We start from the raw sequence: 27042 nt of genomic DNA on the forward strand, positions 1-27042 counted from the left end.
AAACTTGCAGATCTCCATCACTAATGGCCTATCTTTTTTATTATTATTTTTCTGTGTATTTAACCTACAGCTAAACTGCTATTCCTTCTCCCCACTAAGAAGCACCAATGACCACCAGACTACTCATAGAGGAAGGTGATAATCAAAACAGAGATGGCCCAGCCTGGCCCTGAATCAGTCTGAAAGCAGTTTTCATAGCTCTTACCATTAAGCACTTGCTTATGTAAAATGTCTGCTGGTATATTTACTGTGGGGAGAGTTGCCTCTGCAGTCATTTATTTTAACAGGACACTGGGAGCATATCGGTTACAGATCAGCAGACACTGGTCCCTATGTGACAGTTCCCACGTGCTTGTCAGACTCCCATCCTAGCTGATGTTGATGTGCCCTAACACAGTCCAGTACCGGAGGATCCAACAATGTAATAGCATTAACTGCTTGGTTAAGTCTGCCCATGTGGTGAGGATGACACTTGTGCACATGAAAGGTCTCAGATAAATGGCAGCTCAGATGTAGAAGGAATAAAAAAAGCTGATTAAAGAGAAATTCTAAAAGGATCTTCATGGGTCTGGAAGAAGAGGGTGAAACCAAACTGCATGAAAATGAAACCAACAGAAGCTTTATCTCAACAAAATTTAGTTTTATGTATACAGTAGCATTTATTTTGTGCATAAAAGCCCTCCCAGGGGTGCTACAAAGCATACCCTGGAGTAATACAACACATAATTATCACTATTAGAAAACAATGAAAGACAATGTTAATGCTGAACATATAAAGCAGATACAAAATTTAATTTTTAATCATATTCAGTGCATTCCCATGAAATTTCAGATCCCTCAGCTCCAGTGGCAAGCAGCACACAAATACAGCCTTACAAGGGTAACACAGTTGTTTTCTGCTGCTAGAAATAGGCTAGCACTTCACCTGAATATTCTGTTTGGCTCTAACAGTAATTCTAGTAGACCTATGACTATCTATGAGTTCACATCAAATATTTTTTGCTGAATAAAAGAGAGAGAGAAAGACTATATTAAAAGGTTCCAATTTTGTTTGAATTGTTTGAAACTAAATTTGCCCAACACACTGAAAATTAAAAACAATACAAAAGAGGTTAATATGTGATTTCAAGTTTGCAGCCTTGAAGTAAGAATAATCTGAAATGAAGTGGTACTGTGGTTCCAGAGGATGCACATGGGACACATTCTCATGTGACAGAACTGCTGCTTTTATACATGCCTGGTTGGCATCATCAGCACTTGGCGCCAATGAAAAATAGCCATTATAAAGCAGCAAAAGTATGAAAAAGATTTACTGACCTCTCTTGAAAGAAGATGCCACCTGATGTTGGATTACCAATGGGCCAGGCTGAAAAAGAAGTAGGCATTGTACTTTTACCTGTGTCATATACAGCGAGATTACAGAAGCTGCTCTTAAAGAACTGCAATTCCCAGAATTGACAACCCCATACAAATACTTAAAGTGAAGCATTAAACAGGGTCTTGTCGGCTGAGTGGCATGTCTGTTAAACCTTCTAAAGCAACACAATCAACTACTGTCAGAAAATTTAGATTCATATTTTTGTCAACATTTGTGCTCTCCAGCGTCAGCAGAGATATCCTCTTCTCTGCTTGTCTCCTGAAATGATTAGTAGACCTTGTGAAAGCTATTTTTGTGAGCATCTGGTTCTGATGTTGTAAAATGAATCCACTCTGCATTCTTCTGAAATCTGGTGACAGGTGGGATTTTAATCAAACATGGCTGGCGTTTCATGGAGAAGGAAAAAAAGCAGAGACTTCCACAGAAAAGGCTGTAATTTTCAAAGGCGATTTAATCTCTGTGGCAGAGATGGATCCACGATGCTCACTTAAAACCGTTATTTGAGCTCAGTAGTTTGCTGTGGGTGGTGGGAGTTCTGTTACTTGCCCTGTGTCGTTGCATTTGGCCCCTGCCTCCAGAAGAGGATAATGTGGAGGTGGGCTAGCACAGGGATTGCGCTGGAGGTGTGCAAATGTCTGGGTATGCGAAGCTGAGGCAGCAGATTTGGTGAGGCTGACTTTGCCGACCTACCAGCACATAGTCAACAGGGTCTTCACAGCACAGTGCCAGCGGGGGGACACTTGCAGAACTAAAGCAGGGCTAGGCGTGAGCTAGGCACAGGCAGGACCTGACTGCACCAGAAGAGACGCAGCCCTTGCTTTGCAAGGGAAGCTCTGTGGCCATGTGAGTGCGTCACATCTGTGGCTGCCCGGCTGATGTTAATGAGAGGAGCCACGCTCCCTGTGCCTACTTTACTGGCTGTGACAACACAGAAGGTCTTCATGTGGGATTAAAGGCCCTTCCTACCCTTAATGTACATGAAAATGAGATGAGTTTCTTAAGCAAGACACACTGATTTTGTGAAACTTTAAAGAAACTTCAAACTCTCTCTTTCTTTGAGAATAACCCAGTTCGAGTATTATAATATTAATAAATGCATTAGATATATTTTTAAGTAAGCGAAGACTGAATGATAGTCATTCAAATTAATGAAGGGCATGAACTTGAAATTGATTATATAAACCACAGTAAATCCTTGCACAGATTTAATGATTTAAATTCAAATTTAATTTAGATTTAACTCAAATACTAACTTGAATTAAAGTCATTTTAATTGTGAATGAGAGTGCCCACAATGGGCGTTAGTATGGGTTAACAAATCTGCTCTATGCAAAGATTTTCTTAAGCTAAGATATTTTTTCTTAATGCCATTAAATCAGTAGTAAATGGATTGAGTACTCTGGGCTCTGAAAGAGATCCTACATTTGGATGTAGAAGATGGCTCACCAAAATGCATAAACAACCCTCAGCTATAAGCATAGGAGAAAACTCACTGATATTTTTTAGGCTAATTAAATCCCTGAATGAGAACTTAGTCTTGCACCATTCAAATCAATGGGAATTCCCCTCTCCAACGTGAACAAGAGGAGGCTGGGGCCCTGAATGTTCCCATATTGCCAGTATGCTTCCCCCTTTTCCCTAAAAACAGAACTGAAAGGCAAGAAAGTTCCTGGGTTACCTAGTCTCTCCTTTGGAGTCCACAAAAAAAAAAAAAAAAAAAAAAAGCTATCAAAGGAAAACAAACTCCAGATTTTTCTCTGTTGCAAGAAGTTTGTTTTCCGTATTTAAATCTGTTCATTTTTTTTCTAACAAACAGATCATACAGACCTTTATTTTAATGACTTCAGGGAAAATCATCAGTGTATTTCTAATGAGTTCTCCACTGAGCACAAACTGCTAAGAGCAGTACAAGGTGCAAAAGAGCTGTATCTTTTGATCTTCTCTTGAATTTACTTGTTACGCTCCACTTCTGTTGTTGTAATTATCAATCTGGATTTGGTTCCAGTCTGTTCCGTTTTGCAAAGGTAGTATATACAGGGCCAGATCTTGTCTAGATGAGTATAAGTTTGAAGGAATGCTGTGAAAGGTACTGTTGTTCAAGGACAGTTTAGGATTTCTTTTGTCACACTAGAAGTATGCATGTGCATGCACACACACACCCCTGTTTTGTAACAAAGAAATTGGGCAGCACTCTGACAGACATCTCCTAGATCTTCCTGAGGCAAGAGGAGGGTTTATTAGCTGTTCATCTTGCTCTCCTGCTAGGGACCACCCAGCCCAGGTGAGTGCCACCTGCCTCTGTTCAAGCACCATGGAACTGGTATCCACCAGCAAAGTCTAATGAAAATTGGAATGGAAACAAGGGATGGAAAGGATCCATCTGAGTCACAAATTCACTCCTCCCAGGCAACCAGGGAAGCGACAGCTTCTCCTCTTTAGTGAGAGGATTTTATTTCAGTAAGGACTCAAGGTTCTGGGGCCAGAGCACAGGCTGGGTAGGGTGCTTTTGCAAACTGTCTAACCTGGGCAGGCTAGGTTTCCCTTTAAGAAAGCACACAGTGTATACTGTAGCTTAATGGTATGTGTTAAACAGGAACATCTGCTTATGAAGAGATAGATATGCTGAAACATTTACTGATGTTTTGCTTCCTCCCCTTGTGTCACCTGAAATCTATCATCTCCCTATGGTATCCCAGTGCAGTGCTGCTTGCAAATCCAGGGAAGGAGGGCAGTGGTGCACAGCTTTTAGAAAATGATTAGTGATCTGTCAGGCTAACGTCTAAACATGGGCACTGACTCAGATGTGTTACCTATAAATCTGTTCATCAGCAGCTGAGGAACATATGTGCCTCTTCTTCCTTAAACATAAAAACATTAATTACATTATATTGTACCACAGTAATGGGCAGTGTGGTGACAGAGGCTTGCCAAAACTTTAATTTTAACCATAAATCTGGAGGGTCTGAAATGGCAATTGAAGCTGCTTTAAAAGATGAAGATAAAGCTGAAGTCAGTGTGTAGGAGCAGGAGCTGATGGGAGGAGGAAGGCATGCAGAATTAGCATAGACTGGCCAAAACACTAGAGGCTAAGATTGTAAAACTGCATTATTCCCTGGGCAAGGGACAGGAGAGAACAAATCACAGTTCAGTAACAGCTCCTCTTCTGGCTTCCTCCACTTGTCCTGGGATAAAAAGGTTTCTTCTCTCCTACTATTGGGCCTGCTTTTGCTCCCATATCCCCAAGCAGAAACTCCAGCCAAGTTTCTGCCAAGTCGTGCTTTCCTCTTCCCCCGTGTAACCATGTAACCACAGAGGGAACACCGGATGAGCAGCCCTTGCTGTCCTCCCCCTGGCTGGATTTTCATTTTGAACAGAACCGACCAGGAGAAAAGCTGAGGCTCAGCATGTAACATGCTGACCTGTGTACCCGGCAAAAGGCAATGAGAAGGGGCGTCCAGATTGTTTATAAACAGGAACAGGATGGATATGGGAGTCTAGTACCATTATATACAAAAGGCACCAGGAGCTGGTTCTCCTGTTGTGGTGCATTGAACCACTGATCGTTCGAACAGTTTATCAGACGAAGCAGTCCTGCTGACTTGGGCAAGATAGACAAGGCAGCAGCTGTTTGTGCCCTGTACCCACTGCTTTTCCCTCACATGCTCTTCCCAGAACTGGCCCAATCCTGCCTGGCTGTTACTCTGAACCAGCTGATGCCCCAGTCCTGAAATCAGTGCAAAGATGAACCCTTTGCCAGACTGAGCTCTCTGCTGCAATTGCCCCCGTTTCCCCCCATTATGCCACAGGCATAAGTGCAATAATTTCTCTTTCTGAAATTATGCAGATTCCCTCTGACCTCTCTGCCTCCATTTTAAGCATGTGCCTGCAGTGTTCAGATGCGTGTGGCCATGCTTTGGTGACAAATCTAAAATGTTGCAGAAGCCCGCATTAGACTGGGGACCAATTTTGGTACTAGGTCTTTAAAACCTTGTCTCTCCCGATCACCAGTGTTTGCTCTTTAGGGAGAGAGTGGAGAATATCCTGCAGATGGGATTCTGCTGAAGGGAAACCTACACCTTTCTGTTCTCATGTATTTATTCCCTATTTCTCATCACTCCTCTCTTTACACAAAATTCTGCTCCACAAGGTGGATAAAGATGATGTCACTTGTCTGCATAAGAAAACACACACAATGCAAGCTGTTCAGAATAATGCCTCTTGTGGGCATGATTCCAGAAGGATATTTTCCCTTTGGAAAGACAGCCATCGTTCGGAAGCCGTGTAGCCACTATTATGCTACCATCCTGTTCCACCTTACTATACCTTTGCTGGTGAGTATCCTTGGCTAAAATTCCCTGAAATAGTTTACTTTTTCAGCAGTTTGCAAAAAGGAAGTCACTATTCCAAGTAGACCATCATGTGTTTTTAAAACAACACAGAACTGTAGACAGCTTGTATTCTACTCACAGCCTGTTTCCCTGCTCTTGGCTCCAGGATATACCTCTTAAAGGTAGGGAAGTTCCTTCCATCTTCTGTAAATAGTAACTCAGCCCTTTCCAAGCTGCTGCTTCCTTCTGACTTGAAAAAGCTCTGAACTACAGATACGCTGGGCTTGACTGAGCAGTGCTTTAATCCATCTCAGTCCAGCTTCAACTGGTAATGTTTACAGAGGTCTTAAAAGGGCAAAAAATGGAGTATAGCATACAAATAAGCCAGGCCCAAAATGCAGAAGTCCCAGATAAGGGCATATTTTTGTTTAGAAGTCCTGTAAGGTCCTTTTTTTGTTTGTTTGTTAGTTTTCCCAAAGCAGGAGCCAAAACATGGAAAATGTTTCTATTTGCCTCTTGGCTAAAGTACTTAACTGGCTGCCAAATGTGTTAGCCTAAAGAAGAGCGTATAACAGCAGAAGATAGCAACCCCTTTGATACAGAGAACAGGGAGGGGTGCAGGGCAGTTTGCAGCTGGTGTGTAGGCTGCTTTTCCCCTGTCAGATCAACATTGGATGTATCTATCATAAAGCAGAACACTGAATATTCACTGTGCACTGGACAGCAATATTTCATTTCATGCATCATTAAGAACCTGCATTGATTCCAGCTAGTCATATAACCTCATCCTGCACTCACTTTAAAGCAAAAGCAAACAAAACAAAACAAAACAAAACTTCAACCTTCTCTCTCCTAATCACCAGATAACTCTAGAGCTTGGGGGCCTGAAGAAACAGGCTTTCTTAGCCTCATCTCTCTTGGGGAACGAAATGTCATATATAGTGCTGTATGACTTGGAAAATGGTAAAGACTGCAGTGAAGGTCTTTGTTTTGGTGTCACAAAGCTAGGTTTGTTCTTTAGCCCATGCCCACTTCAAGGTGGGTGCATTTGAAGGAGGTCTTATCTCCCCTGTCAGTGCTGGAGTCAGTTTGATTTGGAATAAAGCTCGGTTCAAATCACAATGAAAAGAAAGGAAAAAAATCACAAGCAAATAAACTGGCAGGATCACTAACATGGGTCTCCCCTACCAGCTGAGCTGGCTGTGAAACATGCTACTGAGCAGTGTACTTGGGTTCTCCTCTTTAGTACAGCGCTGAGAACAACAGGGGGAAAACAGTTATCAGCTTCAAAAGTAACATCTTTGTCCATATTTCAGTTGAGGGAGTTCGGTGGATTTAGCTCAATCTGCTACATATGTCCAGAGCTACATGTGAATTTGGGGTCTGGGTCTAGATTAAGAATAACCTGAAAATTCAGAGGTACTAAGGCTGCGTGGTCTCCGTCGAGGAGGCTAACATTTCCGTGCGTGAGAAGGCAGAGTGCCCTTGGGCTAGATATGTGGCAAGGTTACAGAACGCCGCCTCTCCTTCCAGTCTGCAGAACGGCTGGGCCGTGCACAGAGGGCTCCTGAATGTCTTGTCTGGGCTATGGTGGTGTTGTTGAGCCCGTTATGAACTCACATGGTGGTGAAAAGGTGCCAAGCAGTATGATCTGGGAAGACGGCTGTCCAAAAACAACTCTTATCATCTCTTTTCTATGGCTCTCACTCATTTCTCACCATGATCTTTGGCGTGCTACTGAAATGTCTAGTTTAATTTTCCCAGAATCACATGCACCGATCATTCTCAAAGGGGATCTGCATATGTTAAACAGTTGAAGAAGTGAGCTCTGAAGACGAGAAGTGCTGTACGCACTTGCTAAACTCATGTTATCTAAGAGGAACGTTACTGCTTGTTTACACGAACAGTCCCTCCCCTCAACTAAAGAAAGGCAATGGGGAAAAAAGATGAAAGTTTCACCAGCATCATTACCAATCACTCTTACTCTGGCATCCATCTTCCCAGCAAAAAACACTGCTTGAAGGCTTATTAGCTGTCTTCAAAAGGAGAGGCTGCAATTTTGTCACTTACCTGTACATCATCCTGGCCCAGCATCTGGGGCATTGTACTACAACAAATGGTATCACCTCAGTATACACTTTGCTGTTTGAATGAGATGCAACATCTTCATAAGAAATGTGGCAAAGGCTGTCAGGAGTGCTTGCTCTCCATGAATGGTCTGGGTTTATTGTAAATGACATTGTCCAAGATAGAATAAAAGTCTTGCATTCATTTCTGACTATAATTTCACCACAAAACTTGCCTTCTCCTTGTATTTTACTCTCTCATTGCTACTATTTGGCTTTTTTTTCCCTCTGTCTTCAGGTCCCACAGCATCTGGTGGCAAATCAACATGGTAGAATGTTGCTTTTGAGCTTAATAATATTTTCCAAGTCATTTATTTACCAAATGTTCTTGGTGGAAGTGTTTTGTTCTGTATGTTAACAGGTGGTGCACACTCAATCTGAATGTATGGGTAATCAAATCATAGCAATAGACAAATCTCTCAGGGTTTTAAGTTGAAGTTGAGCAAGTCCTCAAAAGTTCAGAGGCTGTATATTTTGACTATCTGAGCCTCCTGGCCACTCCTACTCCCAGACATGGGCATGGATTTTGCAGTTACATTACTTTAACTGTTATGGCTTTTCTTTTCTGTGCCTGCTTTATTTATAATGAAGAGAGCAGCAAGAATGGGGAGTGACCCCTCTATGAGGAGGAATAGCAAATACTCTTATCCAATATGAAACTTCAGCTAAAAATTAATCTGGGCTGGTTGTCTTCTCTTCTTTCTTCAGTAGATCCAAGCCTTTTCACTCTGTGCTGTCTTCTTGGAAAGCTGAACGTATCTTCAGAGCTCATCAGATGTGTCTCACTCCTCAGAGGGCTCCTTTCCTGGTCTCCCATCTCAGTGGCTGCACATCTCACAGGGAACAGAATTAGCAACACAAATGTATAATTGCTGCTCTATTGGTTGCCTTTGAGCCAGACCACACTCCAGTTTGAGATTAGTCATCTAACTTCTATAGGACAAATAAAATGAATACAGAAACAATTACAAACAAAATGGCTTTTTCTGTTGGAAACCACATCTTTCTTTCAAAGAATGATAACTTTTATCTGATTTCATATTCATAGGGTACCAGCAGAAATCTGGAGTTACCCATTATAACTCCTGTGACACCAAAACCTAATGGGCCCTTTGCAATGTTTTACTGTTTATAAAAAGCACTAAAAATATTGTACACCCCTGTTATCAACCAAAAGAGAAATTCATTAAAATGCTATCAGATGGCACTGTCTAAAATCACTCTATGACACTTCTAACTTCAGAGTTGTGCAAGTTTGAACTGTAAGCTTAGATATGGAGAGTTTTTTTTTTCAATTCACCAAAGAGCAGAAGCAGATGCAGATTATTTTTTGGATAAGACTTCTCTCTTTTGGAATGATTTCACATGCTAACTTTGCTTGGGAACTGCTTCTGTTGGTGACCATGTGTTCAGCACATCTGCTTTGGCTTGTTGTTTTCTCTGAGACTGACAATATTGTGGCAAGACGTCAGAGTGAATTCAGGTGAAGAAAAAGGAAAAGGAAAATTAACATGAAAGAGATGCATTGCAAATCCAAATGAACCCTGAGAGACTTTCCATCCCTTGATCCTCCATGTGTATATTAGGGTGTGTGTAGAGGTGTTGGAAGGGGTGGGAGGAACTGACAGGCTTGAAGTAATATCTGGGCTTGTCTTGTCACAGTCAAAAACTCAGCTACAGCAGACATGCTGGGAGGACATTTCTGATTTCTAGCCCAGGGGAGAGGATGCCTTCTAAAAGTTGGGAAAATCCTGCCAGTGACTCATCAAGACTAGTTTCACTGTTCACTGCATAATGCACTCATTCATCAAACTGAAGGGATTTCAATCAATACTGTCAAACTAAAAAGTTATGTATTATATACACACGCACAAATAAGCACTCAGTAGTGCATAACATATGTGATGGCCATCATCAAATAAATTGCAGAGTGGGGTGCCAAATTGAATATACCAAAAATCACTGATCTCTACCCATCCCTTATCTGCACCGAGATTCCCAGATACAAATGAGTATTTTTCATCTGTTTCAAACAATCATCAGTTGAACTGAAAAATAAAACAAAGAAATAAGGAACTTTTTCTTTCTTTGTCTGATGGTTCCTTCAGCAAAATCATACTTCTGGGAGATGGCTAAGAGACAACATTGGGTCCCACCGTAGAGCAAGTCTGAAGTCTGAAGTCCAGCCAACAGAAGCCCAGTTTGAATAACAGTGTACTTTGTGTAAGGTAGAGCTATTTTTACAGAAAGCAAGGCTAACTCTAACCCAGAAATCATTTCAGAAGGCATCCAACAGGAGGTTGGGATATAACATTATTGCGTCCTTATTTATGGAAATGTGGATACACGTGCGGATGAGTGCCATGGCTGGGGAGATTCAGGCACCCTGGGTTCTGTTCCTAATTCAGTCTCTAACTTGATGTCTGCAAAGAGGGAAGTAATTAGAATAATTATTGATTCTGTTAACATTTCCTTCCTTTGGACTATAGATAAAGCTAGTTAGAGAGAAAAAGAGACAAAGTAAGGATTTTCTGCAGCTGTTAACTCATTCAATAACATTTAAATAGCATGTGAAAATAATCTGATTTTTTTTCAAAATACAGGCCAAAGTTATCCCTGCCTTCTTTCCTAACCCTCCAGCAATTCTGCTCTATGGCAACATGCTTCAGAGCTTGGAGACCTTATTTTCCCCCTTTGTGGCTCCTCAGACTGCTGGGGGCTGGGCCCTGAGGGCACTGATGACCGTAATAGCCCTGAACAGCTGGGTTGAACATCTGGGGCATCCACCCACCCCTTGGCCCATGGGCCTATAAGTCCCAGTTAAACTTTAGCCCTAGTCCTTAGTCCTGGCCTAAGTTAAGCAGTAGGTGTTCCTGTGTCCAGACAGGCCCTATCTTCTGCTGCTGCTCCTGATTCCCTGGATGGGCTTTGGATATGGCTCATTGCTTTGCTTCTCTGAGGCTGTTCCTGGGTCCTGTCATCAGCACTCTGCTCTGCCTGCTGCATTTAGGTACTGTGGGACTGTGCCCTGTTGGTCACCCTTGGCTCCTGGTTCATCTGCCTTCAAGGAGTAGCCCTGCTCCAGCTCTTGCTGCTTCCTGACACTAGGGTTTGTGGTTTGATACAGCTAGGTGAGCTGTTATTCAAGTTTTCATTCAAGATTTTTGAACCTTGGTGTTTAAACTATGAATTGAATCAAACTTTGGTATATTACTGTTTGTCCTGCATGAAAAGGAATTACTCCTCAGAACTCTGCTTGAGTTACCTCAAGAGAAACCTCTTCCCTGTTAAAGGCTTGGAGTGACTTACTCATCAGGGCAACAGAACAAGCTAAGTATCTCTGTGCTGCAAGGGATCAGTGTCTGCCCAACTACTCTTCTCTGAACTAATCAAACATCAGACAAACATGCTTCTAAATACTAATGTGCCTTCCCTTTTAATTGTCACGTAATGGTGAAAGAATGCAAGAGCTGGCCAGCTAAAGAGCAAACTCCTCTAACCTGGTCCTAGCTGAGTTCTGTCCACACAACGTCTCCCAAAGCTGTGAATGGGCCAGGAGCTCATTGCTGACTTCTTCCAGTGTTGGTTAGTAGCTCCTGCCATGTGGACACATGCCATGCAGTCATCTCCCTGGGGTGCTGCTCTCTTGCTGTGTGTCTCTAGGAGAGCAGGCTGGTGGTTGGCTTTTAAGTGAGGCTGCTCTTGATACAGACAAGGACTGAGTAGAGAATTTGCCTCTTGGGCTGAAATCTCCCTCATGTGAAAAACCTTATATGGGGATCTCAAAGCATCTTATAAAAGGTATGTATAAAAAGACATGAGAATTGGAGGAGGTTTTTTTTAAAATGTCCCAAAATAGAGCAACCAATCATGTAGTACAGGTTTGATTTGGCATGGGATGTGCACTCTGGTGCTTAGTCTAGAAAAGCACTTCTGTACAGACTTTAAATTTAAGCATGTGATTAGACTCACTGGAGTTAACATTAAGCTAGTGCATAAGAACTTTATTGGTTTTGGCCTGGGTGCACCAAGCATCCTCCAAGAAAAACACACCCCATTTGCCTATGGGCTTAGAATGAGTGAGGCAGGCTAAAGTGTACTGCTTTGTAGTGCTTTCTATGGAGGATGCTGCTCTAATGTTAATATCTACAGACTTGTAAATTGCTAATCCAGGCATCTGAACCTGTAGCAACAAGAACCGGCATCACCAAAGGAGTGGCAGAGTATTACCATGCGCCATATGAAATTAGAATCAGGCAGGGCACAATTTGATTGCAAACTGCCTTCAGTTATGGTCAGCATAGAACGAATGCTGTTTTAGTTGTGTAATTATTTTAACACTTCTCATTAAATGTAGAGAAAGAGTCCCTCCCTCCTGCTGCTCTGGCCTTGCCTTCTGTTTTATTAATTCGGGCACCCTTTTAGGAACAGCTTCCCTTTCCTTCTACCCTATGGCTCTTCTGCCTTTTCAAAGCTTTTTGCCAGTCTCTATTCATTTTGTGTGTTTTCTCATTTTTCTGCAGATCCTGACCCCTCTCTGTTCAGCTCTGCACCTGCTAGCCTGCAGCTCCTGGGCTCTTTCACCTTTGTGCTCTGCTTCTGCATGTGTCAGGCTCTTCTTGAGCCCATGTGTCCCTCCCGGCTGGAGGGAGGCTCTGTGCCTGCTGCCCCGGGGCGAAGCAGGGCAAGCAGCCCTCACCCCATCAAGGCTGGGGTCCCTCCAGCTCTTGGGGGAGAGGGTGACCAGCAGGGAGGGGACAATCAGATGTAATCTTAATACATTGATTACAGAGCTATAATTGTGCTAACTAACTACGTAAGTGAACGGTATGATCTGCTTTTCTACTGCCTAAGCATGAAGCAGGTACCTGTTGCTCTGTGTTGTACCTCAGCTCTGTGCAATGAATGTGTATGGATCCAGAGGCTGGATTCTGAGCTGTGGTGGCCGCGCTGCCACAATCCCAAGCCTGTGAAGAAGTCAGTTGCCTTTCTCTTTGACATTAAATACAGGTCCCCTAACACTTCACGAAGGGCTGTGTATTTCGGAGTCACTCTTGTGCGTTGCTAGCAACATTCCCTTGTGTCCTTCCACACATCCAATATCAACAAATGGAGACCACACTATATCTTATAAAGAATATCTTTCAGTCTTCCCTTAGCTCAAGATAATGATGCAATAATTGTGTACCAACTACTGAGACAGGCGTGTTACCACCTACAGGCTTTGGAAGTCAAACTTTCTGGAGGAGCTAGTTACTAAAAAGATTAATTTCTATCCTACTCATTCTATGATTAAGAGACAGAGTCAGCAAACTTCCTGTTAAATGGATTGAGCGCTTGTAATGTCAAAAACACTCGTGCCAGGGACAGCCTTACTGTGACTTGAGTTCCCTCTTTGGAGATCTCTGAAGAGCTGTATCAGCTGGCACAGATGGGAGAAGCTTATTGCAGGTGCGGGAACCCATATGATGAACTTCAGAGCTAGGTGAGGTACTTTATATAGCCCTTATCGTTGCATCACATGTCTTCTCCCTATTAATTTATCCCCAGGAGGTCTATTTTAATGTTTCAGGCACCTAAATTTTTCAAGCAGTCTTCACTTTAAACAAAACCAAAAAACTTAGACATTACTGATTTTTTTTCTGCTGTCCAGGACTTGTGATCTCTTGCCTGAAATTATTAATTCTTAAGATGGAAGAGGGCAGGATCCTGTATCTGACCAGTAGCAACATTTGTATATTAAAAATGCAAGCATGGAAAAGGGAGGTCTGTTTTATTGGAGGAGAAAAGTATCAGCTTCTTGTTGGGAATGAGCACTTGGTTTTAATCCTCGAAATGCCTGGAGCAGTTGCTTTTAAACCAGGTTAATTTTAGGTATTAGAAACCTTTAGATAACTTTTTTCTTTGAGCCTCACTCAGACACAGATAACAAAATTATCTGGAAGAGGAACAGGAAAATACACTTAGGGAAGCGCCAATGCCAAAAACATTGCTAAATGTTTAAGTAGGAAGGTTGTTGGCAGTTGGCTAACACCTGAAGAAAGCTTTTTTTGTCATAGCATGGTTTTAACTCCCTCCTAGTACAACTCTACACATTAAAGTTTGAAACTGGGCAGTACTGTTTTCCTGTCTTTCATTAAATGCTTCAGAAAACAAAAACACTTTAAAATTAGTGAAAGAGGCTTGATTCTCCCTTTGGATGTCAAGGTGGCAAAGTATTGAGAACTTTATTGATTCAGTCAGGTCACTTCTTGAGCATCAGGAAACTGGGCAGTGGACTGTGTTACCCATCTGGCAAGAAAGACACCAAACAGCTTTCAATTCATGATTTCAGGATGTATGCGAAACAAATTGTCTCCCTTCAGAACGGCTGTGCTGCAGGCCAGAGCCTGTGAGCCATAAAGTGGTGGTGATGCTCCAGTGATATCACTGGAACTTTGGCTTATAACAGCTGAGGACATGATCTGCTTGTTTTTGCTTGAACCTTGGTGTGATAAAAACATTTTAGCACATGATGAATTTCAGGTATCCGGGTAGTTCCAGTAAAATAACGAGACTGACTGCTTAGGCTAACTCTTAAGCATTTGAGTCGTCATCCAGTGAACGCAACACTTCTGATCAAACAAGTTGTGTATTTAATGCCTTTTCCTCTGAGCTGGAGAAAGTTTGCAATGGTTACAAAAATACAAAAGGCTAAGGTAATAGATACAGGGTATGATTTCATGCATGAATCTTATAAATACGTGTGTAAACTTTGAGTCGAGAAGAATATTCATTCTATGTAGCATTGCACATATTGCAAGCTCACATAACACGAGTCTATTTATGACAGGCTTCCCAAGACATGATTTTTCAAGGCTCTCTTGCCTTGCAATGTCATTTTCAACCTCCCCCTTCCTCATAGTCAGGCCAATTACTAGGATATCTCAAAAGTTTCTGTCACAACTCAAGCAGCTTCTGAAAACAAGTGAAAAAGAATAGATGGAGGAAACCAGAAAAGCTACAGGGATATAGCTGGAGGGGGAAAAGGGAGGGAAAGTCAGCCCTCTACTTCCAAAGCAATTGTGGATATGGATTGCATGGAAGCCTTCTCATCAGCAGGGAGGCTGACAGGTCTATCAGGGGAGAGTTCATCTACTTCTGTAATAGCAGTTATTTGAACAACCAGATATTGATATGGTTTCTAGGGGAGATGCTGCTATTTATTGGGAAATAAGAGAAACATTGGTAAAAGTTTCCTTTCTGTTTCTACAGTAACTGCTGTAAGAACTGCCTATGTGTTTACTCTAGCTGGAGTTCACATTTAGTGGCTTGAAACAGCACAGCTACTGAGCACAAGCAGTCTATGCATGTCGTGCAGGAAGCCCTGCTTTCTTTGCTTTGAACCTTTCAAAGGTTAAAGTGGTCATACCCACTGGATGGAGATCAGTTCTGAATTTGCACTTGCCCCTGGCCAACAGAGATGTTTGGGTTGGGCTCCAGGCCTGAAAGGGATTCTTGCAGTCTCTCCTGATCACAGGTTTTCTGTGAATAGCTGTGTGCTCAGAAGACCGTGTGTTGCAAGGTCAGGGAATACACAGTCCTGAAGTTCAGAAGCTTATTTCTATGGAGAAAGCAGAAATATTCTGGTAGGTTGTGGGCAAAAAGCTTAGATTTTTGGCTCTGAACTTTCTCAAGGAATGGGCTGTATTTTATTCATCACGTGTAAAAGATTTCATTTGGAGTGACAAACATAAAGTTAAGACACTAATTCAAATCTATCACTTTTTTCTAAAAAAAATTCATATGCTAAAGCAATTCCCACTGCCAGGGTAAAAACTTGAGGAGTTGTAGCCCCCCAGCAAAAATGATAGAGCATCATCCTGAACTGCAGCTGGGCACCACATGAATACCTGCAAACACCATTTTATCTAACGTAGTGAAAGTAAAAAGGAACTCAGTTACAAAAACATGGCCTCAGACTACTTAAAGTACTTTCATCTGGTGCTTCACAATGTTACTATCTTTTTTTTAATTAATGTCAGGTACACTTTTATAAAGAGAACTAAGGGAGTTTATGCTCCTTTCCCACATTCATATGCTGGCTTCAGTCATAGCTTCAGCATCTAGACCAAGGATTTTTTCGGTATACGCAGCTCAGTTTAACTTGCTGTTGCTGTGAAGTCTGTGAAGTGCCTCCGTAGCAAGAAGCATGTTCCACTTGCACTCAGAGTCCTGCTGCAAGGCCAGGGTGCCCTCAGATTAGGGGCAGTGCAAGGCACCGGTGCCCTCCAGCACCTCTGACTCTTACAGAAAAGTCTGCCTACAAGTACTGAGCACAAAAAAGCAATACACTGAGGAACTGGGCACTTAAGAACTGGGGTCTGGTTAGGTAATGGTTAGAGAGATAATAAATACTACTGCACAGTGCATCATTGCAGGCAGGCAGGAATACTTCAACTCTTTTAGCAAATATACCCTCAATATCTTTACCTTAAATGAGCTATAAAGTTGCCTACTGCTTCTCCGCTGTTTACTTTGTGTTACCATTTTGTGCACATGCTGCAGTATTTTGCTCCTTAAGAGGTGTGTGTGATAAGCTCATGAATAACAAATGAGGATTTATGTTTGTGGACTGTGAAATAATATTAATGTGACTATTACTTTTAATCTTGGTTTTGAATGATGTCTTGAGCTGCAGGTAATCCCAGAGGGATATTATTTGGGGCTGGGTATTGAAAATGTCTCCTTTTGTCTCTGCTGCTGTTAAGTGTGGAATTGAATGTAGAAAAGTGAAGAAAGTAGGACAAACAAAGGCTCTCTGATTTAATGTCTTATTTTATAGTGTAAGAGCCCCACCAGCTGTATAATCTGAGGGGGAGAAAAGGGGGGAAGAAGGATGAGAATATCTGCACACTAGTTATGTGTTTTGAGAGAAATGATGAATGTCTCTCCACACTAAATCTTGATCTCAATAACAAAGACTGAAATAATTTAGCTATTTCCAAGAAATTTTCATCCATTTAAAAACCCATATCTTCCTTACGATCTGAAAATGAGCAAATTCATTTCCTTTCCTTGGCAGCTTCTGAGTACCAGAACTGGAAGCTGGACTGAATTTTGCATCCCAGTATTTGAAATAATACTAAAAAATATAAAGTTCTTGCAATTCTTTTGGGACAGAATTGAACAACCCATCTCCTAAAATTTACCCTTTACCTAACTGTGACAGAATCTTATTTCTTTAAGAGGCTAGGATATCTGAAAACACTCTCCAGGACTGTAAATATGAAAGGAAAAAGATGATGTCTGGGATGGTCTCATCCTAATATAAATTCCCTCAATACACATTTGTAAGTAAACAGAAAATCTTTCCTGATCTGTAAATCTACTGTCCATTGAATGACATCAAACAAATATAGTTCTTTATCTTTACATATTGGTGATACTGCTATTAACTTTCTCATTAGTATAGTACTGTTGCATCATTGTTGGTGGAGCTGCCTGGATGAAAGAGGAAATTTGGGGGCAAAAGGAGAAATACTTGATAATTTTATTTTCATTCCTCGTTCAATCAGCACTTCTGCTGAGCATCCTTCCAGGCTGCTGCTCAAAACAACACAAGCCAGCCTGCGGCGGTGGTGCAGGCTTCCTGCCCTCGGAGTCGGCTGCAGGCTCTGTACCAGGCCACCTTCTGCAGGCAGCAGCTGGGCTGAGCGTGCGTCTGCGCGTCTGCCCCGGGGAGCAAGGCTGCTTTCAGAGGAGAATGGGGTGCAGGGTGGCTGCTGTGCCTGTGTGGGCCTGACACGGGGCTTGGGAGAGCGTGCGGGAGGGTGAAGGCAGAGCAGGAGGTACCGGTGCACTTCGGGTACTCAGAAGGTCCAACCCCTCTCTGCCAGAGACAGCTGCTGTCCCCCATCTTTGTCATAGCAGCAGTCTGGCCAGGAGGAAGATGCTTAACTGTTGGGACAAGCTTCTCTGGTTCAATACTGACTCTCTTTTGGGAAAAGCTGGTGGGCTGCAGGGAAGTTTCCTACAGGTTTGATCTGACTGCTGGGCCACCAAGCACAGTGCATTGATTTCAGCTTCCCAACAGATCTTGCATCACCTTCTCTTAAACCTGCTCGTGACAAATCAGAGAACTCCCAATATATATGCACAAGTTCAGCTGTCAGGTCTTTCTTGCACCTGTTGTATTGCAAACTCAGCCTGACATTGCTGAAAAGGAGAGCATGGATTCCTGCCTCCCCCTCCTGAGGGACCTTCCATGCCAAAATCTTGTGCGTAGCTCAGCTGAAAGCAATGCAGGTTTGCAAAAGCTGAATGAAAAGCCTATAACACTTCAGAAGCTTGAAGTGTGTGGGAATTTAAACATCATCCCTGCTGTAGACTAGGGGCACATCAAAGCTGAAGAAAGTCATGGTGCAAGGCTGACTGAAAAGGAGCAGTGTCTATTTTTCGGGAGCAAGGTGGCTGCAGGTCTGCAGCACTTGTGTACTCCAGACCCTGAAGCCAGTAAGAACGATGGGTGCATAAGGGACATAAGATTAGGTCCCTTCATCCTCTCTAGTTTTACTTTGAGAAACACTGTTTAAATTTCAGTGGGAATTATTATTGTTAAAGATAAGACAGTCCTGTCCTTGAAAGCTGATAGACCTAATTATGAGAGGCTTATAGGGATGGTTGAAAAGATCATCTTTGCTTCTTGAGTTAATCTCGATATATAATGCATGGCAAATATTGTCTTGTTGCTTTTAAAAACCGACAGTGAAGGGAAATTCCAGAGACAGGAAATGCAATCTTTCAAAGGATTAAGAGAGAACTAACTAACATGAATCAGATCATTAGCTTTGTATTTTCTGTTCCACCTTCTGATGCCCATATTTCACTCATGAGGATGAGCTGGAATGACTCCAAAAACTAAGTGGAAATTAATTTCTCAAAGGCTGATCTGGAAGTTAAGATGCATTTCAAAATCACTTGCTGTACAGATCCCATCCATTTGCCCTGAAGAAAGAAAAATAATGCTTTATGTAGCAACACGAAGTACAAGTTATAATGAATATGGGTGAGCCGCTACAGGAGGCTCGGTGGGGGACAGCCAGCCTGCGGGCTGTCACAGCGCTGCCGCGAAACGTTGCACCAGCCATTTTGAGGGCATATTTAACGCATTTAAAACAGATCCTTAAAAAGGAGGGTTTTTTAAGGAAGTTGGGAGGACAGTACAAGGAGGCTTGTACACACTGATTTCACAGATTTTTCAGGCATCAGAACTGTGTTTTGGAAGAGACCCACTACATTATGAAAACTTATATTACAGAAAATTCAGGAAAGTCAAAGGTTTTATTTCACAATCAACATTGTGTTCTCTAATATAGACTATTTAAAGTTATTTTCAAAATGACTGAAACATTGATAAAATGTTGAAGCCTTTTTCTTCCAATAAAGCATAATTTTTATTATATAATTTTATAATTTTTCTAAAATATGAAACTTATGGAAAATGTAACTTCTGATAGAACAATATTTTGTGACAGAACTGTTTTGCAGATCTGTTTTAGAATAAGCTGTAATATAAGGAATCTCAATCTCAAGCAAAAAGAGAGAAGTAGTTCTTCATTATGAGAAGGATTCTCTTCTCCAGAGCCACAGCAGAACTGCAGAAAAGTAGAGCTGTTAGAAGTGAGTTCAGAGTCTAGGCCCAGCCCCAGCAATGTGTCTAATTTTAAGGCTGAGAAGTAAAAAGTAAAATACTGGTGCTTTCACTTATGAATACGTTTAAGGTCTTTGCTGAACTACAATATGAGATTAATGGTGCTAAATATTTTAACAGTGATTAAAGCATGGTTATATAAAAGAATTATTAATATTAGCTAATTAAGCTACTTGCATTCTTTTTAGCTATGCTTGCGGATAGTTAAGAGGAAACATAGTGAAACTGATACCTTCATTCTCAGAAGTCCTGAAAAATTCCCTTCTGCCACTGTCTTCTGTGTGCACCCTGATTACATTTGGCACCTCTGGACAAATTCACTGGACAGCTGAGTGCAAACATAAGTCATCTAGTTTCATATCTAACCTGCAGATCATTTTAGATTTCTGATGTCATAGGGTAGGGAAGGAAGGATCAAATACTGCAAATAGAGTACAGGTCATTTCATCCCTAGACTTTGTACCTGGATTCAAATGGCAAGTGAAAGCATGCCATGGAGGAAATAAATTGCCGACTCTGCAAAAGCAAGTGTCAAAATTTATGTGGAATTTAATAGCACTTAAGGATGTTAGCACTGGCACTTCAGTGCGACAGCCTTGTGAGATGAGCTAGCAGGTGCCAGTCTAATTCAGAAAAACACCCACTAAACAAGAGCTAAAGACTGAACGGGATCCAAGAGTGACTTGTTCCTTCCTGCTCTGGCCACACAGCAGCAGGGGCAGGAAGGTAAGCTGGCAGGGCATCACGGAGAAATCCTTTGCGTTGATGCAGAACTGACGTTTCCAAAGCTGCTGATGAAACATCTTTCTTAGGGTTTAAATTCATTTAAAACAGAAAAAGCAGTACCTGTGGAAAAAGCTTCCCTTTGTTTCAATCTTAAGAGGTGCCTTTTCATCCTGTTGAACCGATTTGCACTGGCTTAAAGCAGTAATTGCTAATGATTCCTTTGGTTCAATATTATCCTGGACAAATTATGGCAATTATCTAGATCACAAATATAGGTAACAGTCTTTGATACTTTCTTTAATTGTGCTTCAAGTTCAAATGCTTGATGTGTTTAATATGTTCTCTTCCCTTAAAGGCTGTCCCAAATAAAGTCAAGTGATTAGAATGACAAAGTTTCACACCCCTAGACATGGTTTATCCTACTGCAGAGGAAGACTGTTATTTTTTGATTCACTAGATGGTAGCAGTGTACAAACTGGAGTTTTTTATACAAATCAGGCTCATATTCAGAACTTTCCTTCATTTCCCAGTCCATCTTGTCTGAGTCTTATGCTGGGGTTTTGAGGGAAAAGAAGACAAAAGGTTTCAAACATCCTTCTGAAAAGATGCCAGTTTGTGCCATCCTCCGGATGTTTTCTTGCAACAAACCGGACTGCATCAGAAGATTGCAGCTACGGATGGTCAGGGCATGATACCCACCTCTAGGGCTGAGTTTAGACTCTTAGCAAATGTATACAAAAGCAAAAAAGAGATATTATGTCTCCATCAGTTCATTTCCCTTCAACCATTTTCTTACCAACTTCTTTGCAATGTGTCATGCAGCATGATTAAATTAATGTCTGTTTATGATAGTAGTTTGTCCTGTGGAAGGCATTGTGTTTAGCAGGAGACAATCTAGTTGATAATCGGCAAGAGGGCCTTGGGCTCTCAAACTCCTAATCTGGAGTAGGGTTGTCGCTGAGTGTGATCTGTTATTGTCAACAGATGCGCAAATAAACAAGAGATGATCATTTGAAACATGATGCTGTTTTACATATTTTTGTCCTATGTAATACACTGCATGTGCTGGGGTTAACCTCCTGATCTATGTGGTATGATTTGCTACATATGCATTATTCAGTTCTGGGGAGACAGGAAGGGTAAATCCTAAAATATTGACAGCAACAAAAAACTGTTTCCAGAGAAGATGATATATATAACCTTTAGCATTCTATTTTTATTGCTGGCATGCCCTAGGCTTTCACCTAGCCAGCCCTGGGTGGTGCCTTTGGGGAGATCACCTCACTCTTCCTCATCTCTTCTCTCATGACTCCTGTTCCACTGTTTGGAATCATCTGATGTGTGTGGTTTATTGCTATTATCCCAGTGTTAGAGTTTAGCCAAAAATTAACTCCAGAGAAGATGTAGTGCTGTTATTAAGCATCTCTAGTTTTGATATTCAATCCTATCAACCACACAGGTGTCTCCTCTCCAGGGTTGCCTATCCCTTACACTGTCTTAAGCAATCACAGTCAAGCAAGCTAATTGCCTTGGCTAGTGTAGCAACTTGAAATTAGGTCAGTCTATTTTTAAATATGCTGGACTCATAACTCTAATGTTCATTTCTAATATTAGTTCTACTACAATATTTGAAACATGAACTTTGGAAATTTGAAGTGGTCTATCGGAGAGATTTTCAGCCTACCAATACATGACACTAAAAATAATCATGCGCTATCATATCAAGAGATATCACGTGCTGATGGATAATAGCCAGAAGTAGCAGAGAGATAATTAATGTAACCTTCCACTGAGTAGCTAGAACTAACTGGAGGTAGCCAATATCCATATCTGAACCTAGCATCCTTATCACTAACTAAAACCAATGTCCTCCTGACTGAATCAGGCAAGGCTGGCTTTGCAGAAGTTGCTCTATATAAAGCTTGCAGCAAACATTATTTTCTAGTGGAACAATGAGATAAATCCAAGGCATATTTTCAGGAGAGTTTTCAGAAATCCTTCAGGCAACAATTGTGGAAGAGTGACTGTAATATAAGTACAATTTTGCTTTGTGCAGAACAGTGAGATGGCTAGAATTAACATTGATTTGAGAAACCACATTCAATTTCCCTGAAAATACTTGAATATCTGATGCCGCTTTGCCAACTTGAATGGCTGAGTGGTAGGAGTAAATACTGGTTCTTAGACTTTCTTTTTGGTGGATTCAATCAAGTGAGATACTAAACTTTAAAGTGCAGATCCACAAAAAGATCACAGTAAGTGAAAAACCTTAAAGGTTTGTCCACTTTCTAAGTTTTTGTATAATATCGTGGATAATTTCCTACTATTTAAATAAACTCCTAAAATTCCTATTGAAATATATTTCCTAATTAGGGCTCCACAAATCATCCTAAAATATATGATAGAAATTATAAGAAAACCAGACAGTCAAGATCAGCTTTCCATTTTTTTTGGTTCTTTTTATTTCATAATTAATAACAGAACCTTCAAGATAGGGGTCCTGAGCTAAAATTTCAGCAAGGCAAAATCAATTCACACCTAGAAAACAATAGGCTACAGTCCATATGGAGTGTACATCAGTGAGAGGAAAGCAAGGTATATGCTGATTCTGTGTCATCCTAATTCTGCAACTATCACTTAGGAATTAATAGAACATATAGCACGACTCTCTTGCAGCTATGTTCCTGCTGGCTGCTGCTGTGGTGATACATTGCAATAATATGCCAGTGATGATATTCCAGTAATAAATGATGGTAATATACCATCAGACCGTCATCACTCCAGTGATGTACTAGTGCAATACATCATCAGGCAATGGAGTTAAAGCATTGGTGGAAGAGACGAGCTTCAATATACATGCGCTGAACACGATGTATGACATAATATGCTGTATGCATTACATATGTCTGTATGGCACTAGCTATATATGAAATGCATACTGCATATACAGATTTTTTCTTACTCATCTGAACACTTAAAATCCGAAGGAAATTTAAATGTTTAAACAAAATAATAGTAAATGCAAAGGTGTGTGCTGCAGATTTTATACAATGTGTTTGGATGCATGCACTGGGACATACACAGACATACACGTACTTTAGTGCAGCTTTAGAGACACTATTGCCCTTGCTAACAGCATAAGGTATGAAAATTCCTAATCTACGCTTGTGTAGATTAGGATCCTATAAGCTGTTTGGGACAGAAGCCTTGTCTTGACATTGATAACTTTCCTGGTATATGCTGTTGGCACACGTAAGTAATATTCAGATACAGATTTTCATCTGAGAATATTGGAGGTCTTTACAAACATAGGAAAACAATAATCTAGTCCAACAGAGACAGGCAGAAACAAAGAAACTTGCTTGAAACTGCAAAAAGGCAGAGATGGAGCTGCTGTGGAATCAGACCTTCAGATTTTTACCATCCTGTTTTAACTGAGTATTGCAATGTGAGTTTGATTGCTTCTTTTAGTACTTACACATCAAAATAATATGTAGAGCCTTGGCATGCTGGATTGGGGTCAGCAGGTTTTTGATTTAATTTGCAACTGCTTCTCAGCTTGTTCCTAAGACAGTGACCGCTGCCAAAGGGCTCTCAAAATATTTTTTTTAAGAACCAACTGACTCTTCTGCAATAATGGTGTGATACTAGACCTGATAAACATGCAGATGGACCAAGTAATTGGAGGAAAAAAATTGAAGATATTTCTCATGCCTTATTCCTTATTTCTTTTATTTGGCAGCTCTCTTCACTGGAAACCTATACAAGTGTAATGCATAACAGCAGTGGCATTTTCCCTGAAATTTTCTCATATAAGATAATAGATGCATTTCTAGTGAAGCTTTCTGGAGCATCCTAGCTCCCTAAAAGTGATGTGAATTTTGGGGAGTCGCACTGAGCAGTTTACAAGTAGGCTTAAAATTAGATGGAGCTTTACCTTGGAAGCCAAAATGACAATACCGAGACAGCACAGTCAGGGAGGAGGCTTTTTTAAAGTTCGGTTTCAGAGGTTCAGTTCTGATGACAATAGAAGAGAGAATGAAACTATGCACTTTAAAGATTTTTGTTAGCCTCTCTGATGCTGAATTTCTCCAGAGGGATTCAGTACCAGTCAGCTGTGTGATCAATAAATATGCTATTGATAGAAAGTGAGGGAATGACTTAAAGAATCATTAAAGGTTAGTTGATTTGTCCTTATAGCTCATCTGCTCAGCATCTGTTTACTACTTAAGAGTCAGAGACTAAGACTGTGAAATTCATCTGGGAAAGAAGTTTGATTTTTGTGTGGCTGGCTGAAATTTGTATCCCCTAATGTGGAAGAATATTAATTTCCAGGAGCTGGTGTGAGGATCTTCTGCATGAGCAATCAGATTAGTCACTTCTACTGTTCTCTGATGTAAGCCAAGTGAGATAGATAGTTCTATCTAGGTGCAAATAAAAAAACCCCAAGCCAAATAAAATGTTATTCACAAAGCTAGGAGCATTGTAGTTTCACTAGGTTGCCTGTGACACCCAAAATGCTGCTACTACAAATTTGGTTCACTGTCAGATTTTGCATCTTTTAGAACATTATAATTCAGCTTTTTAGGATAGTATTGAGAGAGTCAAGGTCATATGCTGGAATAAAAAGCAGTTAGAAGAAAAACTAGCTAGGGAAAGTGAGGATCTCCAAGCATAATGTGCATGTTGTAACCCAACAGAGAATCCAGAGCCGCAGGGGCAAACTGCATTTCCTGCTGGGCTTGAAACATTTCATCTGCTTTATTAACTTCCAGTAGCAACAGTGGAACCATGGCCTCAGTTAGAAAAAAATATCCACCTTTAATATAAAAATTTCTAGTGATGAAAGCTATCATAACCATCATTAAATTGTTCCTCTCCTCAGTAAGCTTCACTGTTAACAGCTTGACATGGATATCTGGAATGTATATGATTTGTGTTGCTTCAGGTTCAAGCACCTTGGGTGCTACTATAGATGTCTCTGTCCAGCAAAGATGTTCCCACTTCAGGTGTATTTTCCCTCTCCAGTTACTTACAAGGTAACTTGATCAGAGTACCTTTCTCCTCTGTTAGGCCTTTTAGCCCACCTATGGATTTTTTTTATCATTCTAGTTTCATAGTTTTATTTCATGTCATGTCTAGAGAAATGTTTTACTGAAGTTAAACATATTTATTAAATGCTCTTGCTTCATCAATCAGGCTTATAATCTCATTAAGAATATTAGTTACTCTGAGAAGATTTATTTTCCATAAAGACTCTGCTGACCAGCATTAGCTATAGGATGCACCTCTAAGTCTCTGTTGATTGAATTAAATATGAACTTTTCCATTGTTTTTCCCATATTGGTGTCAGCCTGACAACTTCTGTTTTCTCAACCATCTTTCCCAAACCTTTTAAAGAACTAACAAGTAATTAGTGTTCTTTCAGTTTTTTGGAATTCTCTCCTACCTACGGGTTACTGAAAGATCAACACTAGCTGCCAAGAAAGCTCCTCAGCCAGCTGCTTTAAAATTTCACAATGCAAATTACCCAGAACTTCTGATTTAAATATGTCTAACTACAGTAGCTGTTGATTAATACCCTCTTTAGTTACAGTAGGAATAGAAAGTATATGACCATGATCACATGACAAATGCAACATCATCTCCCCCCCAGTACAGAACAGATCTTTGTTGAATTCTCCTGCATTTCCATTGGGGATGGACCTGTCGGTCTCATCCTGGGTTCTTTCACTTCAGAAATGTTTTTCTAGAACTCGTTCCTTATTAATGTGTTGACCACGCATTTTAGCTTTTCTCGTCAATTTTCTACAGTTTCTATCTTCTTTTATGATCAATCAACTTCATCTTTCTCCTCCTTGTCTATAAGACTTACTTTTATGGCTGCATTGACTTCCTTCCTACCTCAGAGGTTTTTGATTTATTATGCTGAGGTTATTCTGTTTTGTTTCTACACAGATACAATCTTCTTATACTAAAATAACATATTCTTAACCAGTTCTAACAAAGCTCTCATTTTTCTGCTTAATTCCATGACAGTTTTTGGCTTTACAGTGCCAACCTTCTTAAGGCATTGCTGTATACTGTACTGGTTCAGGCTTCATTTCGCTTACATATAGAAACGTAAATTGAATTACTACCACCTGTCTGTCAGTACTCAAGCTAACACTGGTCCTTGATACAAGAATTTCCCTTTAGCCAATAGCACTACAAAAATAAACAAAAGTCACTCATAGAACTGATGTGTTCGCTCTTGACACCGAAGCCTTCCTTTCCGGTAAAGGATCCTCGTCTTTCCCACAGGAAAGATCTGGCTGCTAAGTTCAACCAGAAAAAATGCCAGCCTTGTCAGGGGACTTTTGCAGCTCCCTGGGGGACGCGGCAACTCACTCCAGCTGGGCCCAGGCACAAATTCCCCCTCCCTCCCTCCTTCCCCCAATGGCAGGGCTCCCGGGCAAGCCCTGAAATGAGGACAGGCAGCTGTAAGATGTCCTCTGCCAAGGGGAAGAGCATTAACCCTCTTATCACGCATCTGGTGGGTTCTGTAGGACTTGCAGAGGAATTATTCAGACCCTGTGGGCTCTGCTCCAAGGTTGCCTGGTGTAAGGGGACCACTTCGGCGCTGATTCTGCGCTGGGTTGACTTCAGGCCTGTAATAACTGCAGAGATGCACGATCGGAGCTTGGCTCCGTAGCAGGTTGTGCTCTGCAGGTTTCTTTGCAGCACTTTTGCTTGGGCCTCACAGGCGGAGCGAATGCGATGCGTTAAGTATCTGTGTACACATGAGCAGGT

The 27042-nt window shown here is 41.2% G+C and overlaps 1 protein-coding gene across 4 annotated transcripts in view; it reads left to right on the top strand.

Annotated features, from left to right (window-relative positions):
- The window catches only part of TMEM114 (transmembrane protein 114), a 73745-nt gene that overhangs the window by 36446 nt on the left and 10257 nt on the right, over nucleotides 1–27042 (top strand). For 2 of the 4 annotated variants that reach the window (XR_010391656.1, XR_010391658.1), the window contains one exon: nucleotides 8541–10007. The exons of 1 other annotated variant lie outside the window; for it this stretch is intronic. The gene's annotated coding sequence lies outside the window, so the exon portion shown is untranslated. Of the gene's footprint in view, nucleotides 1–5525; nucleotides 5710–8540; nucleotides 10008–27042 lie in introns of those variants that run through there. One more of the 4 variants, XR_010391654.1, reaches the window with a different exon arrangement.

This window comes from Dromaius novaehollandiae, chromosome 14 (assembly GCF_036370855.1).
Source record: "Dromaius novaehollandiae isolate bDroNov1 chromosome 14, bDroNov1.hap1, whole genome shotgun sequence".
NCBI lineage: Eukaryota > Metazoa > Chordata > Aves > Casuariiformes > Dromaiidae > Dromaius > Dromaius novaehollandiae.